General features: G+C 50.8%; 1 long non-coding RNA gene across 19 annotated transcripts in view; it reads right to left on the reverse strand.

The window, feature by feature from the left end:
• Window positions 1-14,957, reverse strand: part of LOC102066740 (uncharacterized) — a 56,330-nt gene that overhangs the window by 17,346 nt on the left and 24,027 nt on the right. For 15 of the 19 annotated variants that reach the window (XR_003381668.2, XR_003381659.2, XR_012582770.1 and 12 more), the window contains one exon: window positions 8,822-8,973. This is a non-coding gene — a long non-coding RNA (uncharacterized LOC102066740). Of the gene's footprint in view, window positions 1-5,103; window positions 5,236-7,274; window positions 7,370-8,821; window positions 8,974-14,957 lie in introns of all 19 variants that reach the window. The other 4 variants (XR_012582773.1, XR_003381670.2, XR_003381662.2 and 1 more) reach the window with 3 other exon arrangements.

Below are 14,957 nucleotides of genomic sequence, written 5' to 3' on the forward strand. Positions count from 1 at the left end.
ACTCCCAGAGGATTCCTCCCACTGCCTCTGTGTCAATGGGGCTCTAAAAACGGCACTGAGGCCCCTTGGTGGCTCCCAAACACCCTGAGAAGCTGATTTCTCCACTGCTGGCACAATGAACATATCCCAGGCAGCTCAAGAGCCACTCCTGCCAGCTGGGAGCATCACCAGAGCACCACCCAGAGCATCCACAGCTCCTCTGGAAAACCTGAGCCAGGGCCTCACCACCCTCACAGGGAAGAATTTCTCTCCAATATCAAATCTAAATGTACCGTCCTTCATCTTAAAGCATTTCCCCCTTGTCCTATCCTGCCATCGACACGGACAAGACACAAGTGCTCCCTGCTCCCAGCAAACCCAATCAGCCATCGCACATGGAGGAAGGAATAAAAGGCTGCCTTGCATATTTCTGCAGCAGCAATTAGCCACTAATTGCCGAGATTTACAATTGCTGTGCTAATTACTGCTCTCCTGAACTTCTGCACTTGCTGCACTATCTCCCCAGCACTGACAGCATCTCTGTAATCCCAGGGCTGCCAGGCAAACGGGAGCTGGCACAGGATGGTGGAGCCATAGCTGGGAAGGAGCATGTGCCAGGCCCTTGCACCCTCCCTCCTGTGGGATCCACGAGGAAATGGAGGGGAAACAGAGGGGAACAGAGGGGAATAGAGGAGAAAGGTGAGTTCTGCTAAGCCTGCAGGTCCCAGCTGCTCCTCCTGGCCAAGAGAGGCGCCCAGCCCCTGCCTGGCTCAGCTGCTCTGGTGGGCACAGCGTGACATTCCCATGGCAAACACAAAGCTGGGCTAGACAGGGGGATGAGGACAGCCAACAACACCCACACTGCTCAAACACAGCAGTCACCTTCCCTGCGGGAGGCTGAGCTGCCACTCAAGTCAAAAAAGTGAATTAATGCATGAGCAGGAGACCCAGGTTTCTAATTAAACTGGAAAGTTGGACCGTGTAATGCTGGGTTTAGCTGGGCTGTCTTGCAACACCTCATTAACCCAGGGCACTCTCGTTAGGCTGCTGCTGCTCCGAAACCGCCCCCGCAGGTACAGCTTGACACCCAGCTGGGGAAAAATGTCAACACCTGCTCTGGAAAATAATCCCCGGGGAAGCCACAGTAATTGCTTCAGACAGACGGAGAAGCCAGCATTGCCCAGAGAAACCGCGCTCACCTCGGGGTGTTTGTCCTTAGCGTGAGAGGCAAAAAAGGAGAGTTATAAGATTTAATAAAATCATTACAGGTGAATATCTCTCCCGGTGAGTGTGCTGTGAGAGGGTTGCTGGGCAGGGCCGGGCTGCACCGCGCAAAAAGGAAAATAAACAAACTCAGCCCCGCAGGCTGAGCACAAGAGAACTCGCGTCCCCTCCGGGATGCCCGGGAGGGATAAAGAAAATAAACAAACATCGCCGCGGGCTGCCGGGGGAGCCGCCGGGATAACCGGGAGGTGGCGGTGCCGAGGCGCCGGAGCTCGGGCAGCAGGAGCGGCAGCGGCATCCCCGGCCCAGCTCGGGCAGCGGGAACGGGAGCGGCATCCCCGGCCCAGCTCGGGCATCCCCTCCGGAGCTCGGGCAGCGGGAACGGGAGCGGCATCCCCGGCCCCGCCGCTGCCAGCGGGCGCACACGGCAGCGCCAACATCTGGCTCAGCATCTGGAGCGCGAACGGAGCGAGAGGAGCCGCGGAGCTGCCTCTACTGCGCCCATCCCATTCATCACCCCGCGTGGGGCCGGGGCTGCGGGACCCCCGTGGGGGATAAGGGACAGAGAGCGGGGTCACGGTCCCGCAAAAGCGCTCATTCCACAGCGTGGCCTCTCCCTCCTCTTCCTCTCACGCCGTGGCTGCTTTGCCCATGAGCCAGAGCTCGGCCCTGGCCGGGAGAGCCAAACCAGCCCGAGGAGGGAGCCTGGAATGGTCTGTCATTAAAGTCTGGGAAGTGATGGGAATCCAAGCAAAAGGAAAGCTTGGGTTTCTGCTGCTTTCCTGCGGTTGGCATGTTGGGAAGGCTGCCGGAGGACACACACGGGATGGGAGCTCTGGGACACGGTGCTGGCCACCACGAGCTCGGGCAGCATCGTCCCCTCAGAGGCTCTGACAAGGAGCCCCCCAGCCCCAGCCTGGCCCCTGGTGATGCCATCCCTGCAGCTCTCCCTGGCACTGGGGTGTCCCCCCTCCACACACCCACCCCCAGCACCCTCCACTGCACCCCAGAGCTCCCTCCCCACCGGCCCGAGCTTCTGCCAAACCCTTTTGGGATGTCCTGACTGAGAGAGGCTCTTGGGACAGCACATCTATTCCCCTTTGTGCCCTGACTCTGCTTCTAGAGCCAGTATCTGAAGAACTCCCAAGCTGAGCAGGGAGCTGGGGTAAACCTCTGTCCAGAGCAGCAGAACAATGTAAATCTATTCCTTAAAGAGTGATTTCCATGAGGAAGGTCCCGTTGGGAAGAATGGAGGGATTTGCTGAGCAGAGCCTGCCAAACCTCTGCTCACAGCATCACCAGGGTTCTGCAGGTTGGGCTCTCCTCAGCACGTGCAGCAATTTGTTCTGGCTGGTGAGGGCGGCCTGTGGCAAGTGCTAATCCCAGCTCCGGGTCGAGCCCTCAGGAGAGGGGAGAGGCCCCCCCAGCAGCCCTGGCTCCTCCCCAGGCGCTGAGCATCCCCAAGCAGCAGCTTTGTGTAATCCCCACACAAAGAGGTGGTCACTGCTAATGGGTTTACCTGCTTAATTCTCCCTGGCCCTTCCTGCCTCTCAGGGTTTTCCCTTCCCACTGGCTCAGTGCTGCAGGAAACTCTGCTTCCCACATTAAGCAGATTGTCTGCAGCAGGACAGGCAAATGCATTTATCCTGCAGAATTCCCCGGCCGTGACACGGCGGCGTTTCCAGGATATGAATCCTCTGTCCCTCACATCCTTCCCTGCCCTGCTTCCTGAGCCATGACACATTTATCAATTTATCACCGAGGCACAGGGCATCTCCAGCCCCTGGCTCTCACAGCGCTTCCCTGGGACCATCTGCTGTCACCCCAGCTGCCCAGAGGGGCCTGATGCTCGTGGTGACCCCCAAACCATCTCCCACCCACTGCCAGGGCTCATCCCTGCTCAGCACAGCCCCATGTCAGAGGGTCCTGGGGATGGGTACCCTTGGGACAAGCTCAAACACTCCCCACTACCCCAGATTTACTGCTTTCTGCAGAAATTATCCCAACATGGGTTTCCTCTTCCTGCAGGAGGGAAGGTGGGAAGGGCATTCACACCCACATGTGCCACAAGAGCCAACCTCTGACCCGTGTCTCAATTAAAAATGGTTTCTAGGCTCAGACTAGCAAATGTTGGCCTAATGTGGGGAGGAAGGGCTCTGTAACAGGCAGGACAATGAGCAGGAGACTGGGCAGGAGAATAATTTCCAGGCACAGCCATAGAAGTTACAGCTTAGTAACTCAGGCTGCAAGGTTTGTGCTCCTTGGAGAACAAGGCCTCAAGCTCAGGTCCAAGCCCTGCTCTCCAAGGACAGCCCCAGCTTTCCAAAGCAAATCCAAGCACAACTCAAAGCCATCAGAATCCAATTGCTGCTCACTCGAGCAGATCCCCCTTGTCACTGAGCATGGAAATTCAATATGTGGGAAGAACTTGCAACAGAAAAATGAAATTCTGTTTATTTTCTTAGCAGGAGTTTGGCCTAAACCCTTCACTTTTGGAAAGAGAGTCAGTAACTCTGTCACTTCTTTTTTTACCCTCCTTTAATTACTTTCTAACCTAAATGAGAACCAACAGGAAGGCTTTGGGCACTATCACAGCAGCATTGGCCAGATGTACCCTGGCCAAAAATGCAATTCCAAAATGAGACAGAGCACAATGAATTATAACTAAAACACTGTTTTACTAGTTTTCCTCAGAATCTCGACAAGTTTTTCCCAATACAAAATAAATCTTTTTTTTTTCTAGCCAAACAAGCTGTGTAAGAAAGAGTTGGGAAGGGCATCCCTGAGGATGTCAGCTGTCACTGCAGGAAAAGACACATGGACACTGTGCAACAGCTTTAGCTCCACCAACACCGTGAGGAAACCCTCAGCCCAGGCTGCTGTGCTGGGGAACAGCTCCTTCCCACTCAGGTGTAACTTTCTGTGTGCACCACAGAGTTTACACTGTGTTAAGCCCATCTAGACACGGAACCATTTCCTCCTCCCCAGCCCCGACACGCCGCTAAGCCCCAGTGATTAACACTGTCTGCACCAAGGAGCACAGAGCTCCCCACGGCTCCCAAACACCCTCTGCTCCCCAGCCTGCTCTGGGCTGGCTCTCTGGAACAGATCTTCCTCCCTCCTAACACTTGGGACACATTCATTCATTCTGTGCCCATGGGATGGGTCTCAGCACACATAGAGCAGCTCCATGGTTTGTCCTGCTCCCCCAGCCAGGAGTTGTTCCATTCTGTTCCTCCAAACCATTCAAACCCACCTCTTCTCCTTCCTCACTGAAATGCAGGCTTAGATCTCATTTTTTTTAGTGAAATCCATTTTCTGGTGTCCCTCCCTGCCCTCTCAGGTGCTGCCCACATTCCCAGGCCCTGCTGTCCTGCATTGCCTCAGCTCCAGCCCTGCTGCTGCCCACCCATCTCCCAGCTCGCCTGCCTCTGTGAGCCACAAATGACACCCCACAGAAGAGTTAAACCAGCCTGGAGAGAGGGGCTCCTGCCCCACTTTGCTGCCTGAACACCCTCCAAAAGCAATTCCACAGCACAATAACCGCGGTCAGGAGCGCTGAGTTTCCGCAGGGACAGACAGCAGCAGCACCAGCCACCCCGTTCTCTCCAGGATTTTCCCCCAAGGCCATTTCCATTCCTTTTGGGGTTTTCTTGACAGTCTGGGCTGTCCCCCCTGGCACGTTGTGCTGCCTGGCCCTGTCCCCACACAGTCCTTGTCCCCTCAGGGCACAGGGACCCCAAGGAGGCCAACACAAACTGCCACCGGGACGCCACGCGCAACGCTGACAAATCTCCTAATAAGTGTTGAAAAGGAGAAGAAAAGAAGAAATAAAAGGAGCCAGAGGAAGGAATCTGCTCGGGGAACAGCTCCATGTGGGCTTGGCACCAGGGCACTCACCACATCAGCGCCGAGGGGACGATGAGCCCTGGCCAGACGGAGCTGCTGGCCCCGGCCTGCAGGGATTCGGCCACTTCAAACACTGGGGCTGCAGGGATCTCTGCTGAAAAGGGGCCACACAGCCAGGGATTCCTGAAAAAACAAAATAGCTGGGGGCTTCCCGCACTCCCTGCCCTGGCCAGGCTGGGGAGGGTCCCCAGCAGCAGGAGCTGGGGGCTGTCGGCAGCATCCCTCAGTTATCCCACAGCTCCCTGCCTGTGCTTCATTTATCCCTTGTGCCTATTTCCTATACAATTTGTCCTGAAACATGGCCGTCTGGGCTTTCGAGGCTTTCCTGTCCGCTGGGGTACACCCCACATGTGGGATGACAGAGATGGAATCAGCCAGTGCTGATTCTGTGCTCTGGCTTCTGCCAGCTCCACAGAGGCTCTGTGGGCTTTGGGGGTTTTGTTTCTTGGCCCTTTTCTTTTACCTCCCCTCATTTTTTCAACTGAATTTGTGCTTTTAACACTTCCTAGCTTAAATATCTTCAAAAGTTAGAAATAAGAAAAAACAAAAAGCTCCACTGATAACAACTTTTCCGGGTTGTCATGAAAATAAGAGAATCTCTCAGGATGCTGTGGGTGACTGCTTGGATCTGCCAATGGAACAGTGACCACAGATCCTGTTCTGGGGGGTTAACAGTGCTCCCCCACCTCACCAGGACCTTAATTCTGGGCATTTTGGGACAGAGCTGCTCTGTGATGATGACAGCAGGAGGCTCAGCCCCAGCTGGAGCAGTGCCATGACCATCCCCCAGCCCAAGGATCAAAAATGAGAATTAAAAGAAAGAAAGAAAAGAAAAAAACCTCTTTGAAATCAGTTTTAAGTAAACAAAAAATTGATCTCACAAGCTTCAGCAACCACAAGCATAAATTTGGGGTTGGCTGGGCTCTGTTTTGCTTGGGTTCTTCTGCATCACATATGAAGCCTATTTTAGGATGATTTGCTTGAGCAGTTCAGCATACCCCGGGGCCAGCATGCACTGCACAGTCACCCAGGAGCCACTGCTGTCCCCATGGCCACGGGGACAGCAGAGCTGGTCTGGAGGGCAAACAGAATCCCCCATCCCTTGGGTTCCTGCTGCCAGGGCAAGCTGTGGCACGAGTTCTCCCTCTCAGCTTCTCCTGCTGCTGGCCACGTCCTCAGGGCCCCCAGGCAGTGGGGACAAGCTCAGAGCTCTGGGGTGGATGGAGCCCGATGCAGAAGCCCAGGTCCAGCACAGAACAGTGCAGGCTGCTGTGAAATCAAAGCAGGAATTGCCAGGGCTCACAATCACTGCTGGGGCTGGAGGCCACACACAGCTGGGGCTTTGCCCACTCTGACCAAACCAGCAAATCAAACTCACACCTATCAAACACCCACAGCTCATCCCCAAGTGCTCTGCATTTAAAGAATGGCTGCTGTTATCTTCCAAAACTCCCTGATTAAAATCCGTGTCTAACTGGCATGACTGCAGGTTGCCTGTGTTTATCCACTCACTATGAGTGAGCTGCTCAGTTTTCCAGAATCCCAACACAGAAACTCCCCACTGAGATGAACAGGACGTGCTTTTAGTGGTTTAGCAACTGTGCATCCTGTGTGTCCTTCGTGACAGCCACGAGCCCCACCGCGGCTCCCTCACGCCGCTCTGAGCACATCTGCACTTCTGCAGTAATTCAATATAAATATATATTTATATCAGGTCCAGCACTTGGACTCAATGATCCCTGTGGGTCCCTTCCAAGACAGGATATTCCGTGATTCTGTGATATATTTGTCATACATTCAGGAAGGCTGGCTTTTCAAAGCCTTGCAGGGCTTGGAACCAGCAACGATTATAATCAGGAAAAGAGCAGAGTGAGACATCTCCCAGCTTTTTATGGAATAAAAGTCCCATTTCTATCTTTATAGGGATAGATCTGATATTAAACTCATGCTACATGAATACAGGGGGGGAAAAAAATCAGGATTCTACAAAGAAAATTCCACACTATTGTTGGCAGATTTTAACATTTCAAGACAGGTAGGAAAAGTATTTCTCACCTATCACAGGAAATCATCTGGATTTTCTGTGAAAAGAGCCTGACCTGCTGAAGCACACAGAGATCACATGGAGACACCAGGGCCAGGGCAGCACTCACCCCACTCACCAGAGACAGCTCAGGTGTGAGCATCACCTTGCACAGAACTTGGGTGTCTTCCCCCACAACAGCAACCCCAATCCCTGTGTGGCTTTTGTGCATGCCTGGGTGGAAAGAATAATCCCAATTATCCATTAGCTGTGATTATTTGGCATAAGTGAGCTTCTGTATTTTGCTGCTGCCATGGTTGGCTGAGGAAGCCTGAGGATGGCCCAGGAGGATTCTTAAAGAGCAGTTTCTTTCAAGATATTTAACTTTTTAATATTTTTATGCTTTTGCCAATTTTATTCAAATCTAATAGATCTTAATCTCTCTATCAGCAGCATCTGCACTGCTGTGAGAGCAGCACCTCCATGGACAGATGTGAGGTGACACAAGGGACAAAGCCCCTGTCCCCAGGGCTTGTCCTCCCTGGCCCTGCAATGTCCTTCTCCAGAGCACAGGGGCTGCAGCCACCTTCTGCCAGCGGGAAATGACAATGACAGGGAGAAAAGGCAGATTTTATTGTGTCTGGAGAGCTGCAGCCCCGTGAAGCTGAACTATTTAAATAGACAAGAATCTTTTGTCCAGGAAACTGAGCACTAATAATAACATTTCCTCCCGCAAAGAAGGCTTCTTCCCAGCTGCTTTGCACGGTCTCTGCCTCCTCCTGTTCCCTGGCACTGTCCCAGCCCCTGTCACCCCCCTTTCCCCTCTCAGCCGGCAGAACACCCCACGGTTTTCCAGGCTGCCTTCACTGCACTCCCCAGCTCTCCCTCCTCCACCAAACATCCGGATTTCCTATTTGATTCCCTGCTCTGTTTTCTCCTCCAGGCTGCCTTGGCAAGCACACAGCAGAAAGAGGAAGCCTCTCCTCTGGATCTGGTGCCCAGAGCCAGGGCACGGCCCAGTTCCCCCATCCTAACTGGGAGAGCTGGTCCTGCTCATCCCCACATCCCACTCAGAGAGCACAGGGCACCAGCACAGAGCCACCACCTGCACCTTCTCCAAATGCCCACAGCTCCCCAAAGCTGTGGGGGAATTTTACAAGGATGAAAGAGGACCCAGCCCAACATTCCATCTGCTCATCAGCTTTCCAAACCCTGGCCAGAGCATGGAGGTACTCCAGCTCTCCAACCAGCTACAAATTATTGAATTATTCATTCATTTCCTATGGGCACTCTTCCCAAGCCAGCCCTAAAGAAAATCCACCCCAGGACACCAGTCCTGTGCGTGGGTGTTGGGATCACTGCTGTGGCAGCAGAAAGAGACTTGGGGCAGCTGGGTACCTCACTGAGGGAATTTCCTGGAGCAAAGACCAAGCCCTGATCAGTCCTGCCAGCACAGAACAATGTGCTGGAGCAGCCAGCAGCCATCCTCTGGAGAGCAGAGCTGTGCTTCCCATTCTCCCCTCTGGAACAGCATCCCTGTCCCCAGGGCTGTGGGTTAAACAGCAGGGCTGGGTCCCCATGGAGCATCCCATGGGACAGGAGCCACCCTGCAGGGTCGCTGGGACAAAACAACTGAAGGAAAGGTGGAGTGGTTACAAACGAGATCCTTGTGAAATCAAGTCTTACCTGGAGGAAATGTGGGGCTGAGGGAGCCGTGTCTGCGCTGGAAATGAGGGGTCAGAGCAGGGGGCTGTGACTGCTCAGACACCTCAGCTCAAATCCTTCAATATCCTGCTGCTGCCAGAGTCTCAGCAGAATCTGCACAAGGTGACAAAAATCTGAAAAACAAAGTGCTGGGTAACAGGAGGAATAGAAAGAAACAAGTGAAAATAAAGGGATTTAATGAAAACATCCCTTGTTTCCATCTTAAAGAAGGGGAAGGGATAGAACAATTCTTATCCATAACTCAACATATTTGTTGGAATTAATTTAAGAGCAGAAAATCCACAGATAGTAAAAATATCGTTTAATCATGACTGAAGTGTCCTGACATTGTTGGTGTAAAATCTTTGTTGGTTCTAGTAAAATAAATTGGATTTAATGGTGGTTTGATCTCTTGAGTTCAACAGGACCACAGCCCTACCCTGCACCCTCAAGCCAGCCTCAGAGCAGAGGATGGGTGTGGAGTCAGGAAAGCTGCAAGACATCAACAAAAATATTGAAATTAGGGTCCAGGTTTCCATACACAAAACCCTAAAGAAACTGGATCCCAAGTGCCAGTTTTTAATTAAATACCAGCTTGGAATATTATAAAAATCCAGGAAGTAACATGTAATTATGCATCTACAAAGCTGATGACTCAAATTATTCTATTGATTTGAAATACAGTGTGTCCAAATGCATTTTACATATGTAATAAACTTGTTAGCTTAATAAATATGTGGAGACAACATTGAAATTTGTGTCTGATTTTAGAAACAATGGCTAAATCCCTGACCCATTTGTCTGCATGAGAAAAGTGAAACAAAGGCTTCACTCCTTTCATTTCATTTCATTCTTACAGAAGTAATGATTTAGAAAATGTACATTATCATCAACACTATAATCACCATCCTGAGTCTGTAATTCCACGAGGGAAGCCTGCACTGCACATAAACTGAGCCCACTGGGGGCTGTTGAAGCTTAAGTTCCTTAAGAATTATTTTGAAATTCCTCTCCATCAGGGATGTTATAAGTAATGAGAGCAGCTGCAACTGTGGTTTGTTAGGAAGTGTTCTCCCAGCTTGTTCTAGAAAAGCTGCTTGAAAGGTCGTGGTGCTGAGCCTGTGGAGCCTGGGCAGGCTGGTGTAACAGAACTGCATTTTAGCTGGCATCTGGCTGAGCTTATATTTTCATTTGTAAAAATTGAAAAATTCTTGGAAGAACTCCACAGCCTACAAAAAAAAATGTTCTTCTTGAAAACGAGTTAGGAGTTAATGATAATTCCACTTTGGGCAGGAAGGAAGGGTTTAGGCTGGATGTCCCTGGGTGAGTGGGGAGGATGTTAAACCACAGCCCTGCTCAGGTCCCACTCCCAGCCCAGGCTCTGCTCAACAGGACAAAACCTCCCATTTCCAGGAGATTCATTAAACATCTTCCACAGAACCAAATCACTTCTATAAACACTAAGTAATTCTGGGTATGGGAAAACTTTCTGAATGGAGCTCAAATCCAGCTTTTCCTTTGATACATCCTTAGAAGAAACCTCAAATATTAACTCTTGAGAAATGTAGACAAAATCATGTAAAAGCTGAGACATCCTGGATGTACAATGTACTTCTTAAGTGGTTTTGTATCCCTTACGCCAGAGATACAGGAGAACAATCACAGACATCAGAGTAAAACTCAGATTCTGATTTATCCCCACATTTAGCTACAGTCAGGGTACGCTTCTGCTTCAAGTGTCTATTTGTTGAAAATATACATCTATTTAACAATCTTAATGAGCTTTGGAGTGATCCTGTGTTGGGAAAAGAGCGGGTCATTATTCAGAAGGACTTACTGAACTTCCACACATGAAAAAGGCTGGAGCACCAGAAATAACCAAAGGGGAGCTGTACAAGGACAGGTGAACGACCTCTCCTCTGCACAGAGGGAAAACCTGCCATGCTATTCACTCCTTTCCAGTAAATATCCAGATTTAAGGTGGTTAACATGGATTAGCAAAGGTTCAGAATCCCAGAATCCAGCTTTACTCCATCTACTTCTTCACTGACATAAATCATGGAATCACACCGAACTGGGGAATTGTTAAGGTTGGAAAAGACCTCTGAGATCAGATTCAACCATCAGTCCATCAGCACCATCATGATCACCACCAAGCCATGGCCTTGAGTGCCAGATCCACATATTTTTTGAACACTTCCAGAGGTGGTGACTGCACCACTGCCCTGGGCAGACTGTCCCAATGCTTGACAAACATTTCCATGAAAAAATTTTCCTAATATCCAACCTAAGCCTTCCCTGGTACAACTTGAGGCCGTTTCATCTTATCCTGAGGGATCCCAGGGCAGGCACAGGACTCTTGCTGCTCCACAGCCTTATGCCAGGATTTATGCACCATGCAGAAATCCTCTCCATCAGGTGCAGAGCAGGGCAGCACCTCACCAGCTCCTGCCTGGACCTGGGGCACGTCCAGCTCTGCTGAACCTCAAACCAGGGTACCTGAGGGATCACCACCTTGGGAGAGGGGAGTGAAAATGAGACAGATGTGTCCTGCTAATGCCTTTGCAAAAACCCCTCATGAGCTGGGATGTGCACATCAAAAACCCCGACTGTCCCTTGTCCCCTGCAGAGCTGCACCACGTCCTGTGCTCATAAATGTTTCACTGCACTTCTGGAAAACAGGCGCTGCTTTTGAGCAGTCTATGAAACAATATTGTAAACAGCTCAGCTATTGTCCCCCCTGGCCTGGGCAGAGCCAAGAACAATGTGAATTCAGGGATGAGAACCCTTGGCCTTGGGCATCCCCATCCAGGGATGCTCAGCACTGCCTTCCCACTGCAGCAGGGAGAGGTGATGGGGCTGGATGGAGGGCCATGGCACAAAATCAGGCTCAAAGTGAGCAAGCCCACGGCTGACAGGGATTGCAGGATTTAAGCTGGAGCCAGCAAACACCCTGGGCTGGATGCACCCGCCTGAAAAACAAAAAAAAATCCAATAAAATGGGCAGATGGTCCTGGAGACGAGGGGGGAAGGGGGGCTGGAAACAAGGAAACCAGATATTAAAAAATGTAAATGAGAGGGAAATTATAAAAAGCATAAAGCTCCTGTCCCTGAGGGAACAGCTGTGTATGCTAATCCCTCCTGGGCTGCTCCTTTTGGATCTCCCTTCCTTCCTTCCTCCGTCCCTCTCTAATAGCTCCCTTGTTCCTGCTGGACAAAACCGGCCCTTTGTGGCTGCTCTCAGAACAACATTAAAAACAGGAATAGGGAAATTGTAAACAGGAGGCTTTTGGCCTACAGGCCAAGGCACACACCGGCCTCTGAGGTCTACTTCATGCTAAGCAAAGAAACAGATCTTTGTTGCTAAAGGGATTAGGGCTGCGGGATTTGGGAGGCTCGGCAGAGGCATTCAGCTGGCCTGAAGTGGGGGCTTTGTAAAGAGATACCTCCATTATGGCCCCGCCAGCGGAAACGGCCCCGCTCTTTATGCACCGGGGAAATGCGATATTGTTGGGGGCTGAAGGGCTCTCCTGAACGGCCCTGCCTGCTCAATGGCAAATTCTTTCCCTGCTAAATAGATGGGGGGTAATTACCTTTGCTGGGGGGCTGGGGGGCAGGGAAAATGCCCATCTTTAACCATCTTTAACCCTTAGGTGCTTTAGTGAGAGGCACCACAGCCAGAGCCTGCGGTTGCAATGGGTTTCCAGATGAGCATCCACCACCCTTTGTTATGTCTCGAATTCCTCCTCCAGCAAATAAGCATGAGCCATAAAATATCCACCACCTGCATTATTCCAAGGCTCCCTTGGGCCAACTTTGTGCCCAGAGTGCCAATAACCCACAGCACAAACCCTTGGGCAGAACCATCCATAGCACCACATCTTCCCAGTGCCCAGGGTTAGTGGGGCTTGTGGTTGGGCTTTTGGCTAGGGATGGCCTTTTTCTCTCTATTTTTTCTTTTCTGTTTTAGAAATAATCAACCAGCTCCTTCCTGCTGAACAATAACCTACATTCAGGTTTGCATTAAGATTATCCTTCAGTTGCACACAGCACACACCACCCCTATGTAAGTATTATGGATTTTTCCATGGTTGGCTTCTAATTAAATTCCCCAGCTGAGCTCAAGAGCCATGGGAAGATAGGCATGCTCACAAACAGCATGGTACTGCCAGCCCCTGTGCTTCCAGTGGGAATCTCTCCTGGGAAGGAGAGCAGGGAGCACTGAGCCTGCACAGCTGAGCCCTCTCTGTCAGCACAAACTGTGCCGTGCTGGTGTTTGTGGGGCCTTCTCTTAGTGGTACCTAAGAACTACTACTCCTCCTTTTCCCCCAAAACCGAGAGCATTTACAACTGGAAGGTGTCTCTGCTCTGGAAAAGGAATAGAAGTTCACTGCAGAATTTAGAAAGGAGAATAAATACAAAATTATTTGCCTTGGGGGCTGTTGGATGAGATTCTGCTCAGGCTGTACCAGTGCTGCCAGTGACCTGCTGCTGGCTGTCACCTCTGCCACCCACCCTTCTCCAGTGCCACCAGGGCGTCCTATGGGGAGAGGGAAGAGCTAGGTTTGATGGCACTGTTCTAAGCATTCCAATTTTCAATGCCACAAACTGGCCATATTGGAATAAAGTTCCTTAAAACCCATTAATTTGAAGTTTACAGGTTGGCCTGATAATAAAAGCCAACTAGCATGCAATCCATCTTTAAGTTTTTTTTCAGGCTCTGCCTAAATTTCAGTCTTCTCCTGTTTGGCTCTAGTTTCAAACTCTCTTCCCAGGAAAATGTTTGTAAAAATAATTTGCTATAATTAGAAAAACGTTTCATTGGAAATTCATTACTGGAAGCCTGTCCTGCCAGTGGGAGCAGGGCAGGCTCCAGGACACCTCTTTTGGTGACATGTTCTGCACTGACAACCCAAGAGACGCCCATGTTTGTGTTACAGGAGCTGGGCTTGAGCTCCAGCTCCCAGAATCAAATTTTGTGTGGTTTGCTACATCTATTAAAGAGATCTGTTGATTCCAGTCCCTGTGCCTGGGTGGGTCCTGACTCCCAACGAGAATGGGAATAACAAGAGAAGGATAGCTGTTATTTTGAGGGTATTTAGTGAGATACCTGCTCAGGTGTGGCAGTGCCACTGACAGCTGGGGCTGTACTTGTTTCCAGAACTCAGTATTTGGCCTCAAACACAGACACAGCCTCTGCATCCTGCCCACCACCCCTCAGGAGAAGGGGGAATGTCATTGTTCAAACTCAGTGCTTTTGGAGCAGGTCACTAAAACCAGCCAATGCCTGACTTTTAGGGGTGCAGTGCTCTGAGTGAGGAGCTCTGCTGTGCCACGCTCTCCCTGGAGTCAGCACAAAGGTTTCCCATGACTGGAAACCAGAACTCCAGCCAGGGATGAGCACTCCCTTCACATCCCTCTCTCCACTCCTCTGCTGTGATGCAGAGCTCTTGGGATCCAGCATCCCCTCCATGCTGCAGCAGCACAAATCCCTCTGCTCCCCCCATGCCAAGATTCACCCCATCAAGGGAAGCACAGCTTGCTTGTGCTGGTTAGAAGGGGATATGGCATAAAAAGGCTGCTCCCCATTCTAGAGCTTCCCCCCAGCAAGGAAAGCACAGTTTGCTCATGCTGGTTACAAAGGGAAATGGCATAAAAAGGCAACCCCTGGTCACATCCCTTCTAGCTGGGACTCTGAGCTGTGAGCATCCCTTCAGAGAAAAAGGCTGGGGGCTGAGGGATGGCAGCTCTCTGACCAATTACAGAGTAATTAAAAGACCCACCAAGAAAGCTCTGCATATGGGCTTCAATGATTACACCACAGTCCTGCCAGAAAAACACAAAAGAGGATCTCGGGCAGCTCGGAGGATGCATATGGCTTGTGTAGGTGGAAAGACCTAAGAGACTGTTACTCTGGGTAGGAAGTGGATTTTCCCTCTCCTGTAATCTTGTTAAATTACCGTGGTTTTAAATCAATGATTTATATCTCCCTCTTCAAATCCAGAGGGGAGGAAAAAACCCCAAACCCTCTCTAAACAGCCAGTGTGTGACAAGCAATACATTTTCACTTTCATTTACCCTCACACTGCAAAGTTCACTCAGCAAACCAGAAGTGCTA

This window comes from Zonotrichia albicollis, chromosome 15 (assembly GCF_047830755.1).
Source record: "Zonotrichia albicollis isolate bZonAlb1 chromosome 15, bZonAlb1.hap1, whole genome shotgun sequence".
Taxonomy (NCBI): Eukaryota; Metazoa; Chordata; class Aves; order Passeriformes; family Passerellidae; genus Zonotrichia; species Zonotrichia albicollis.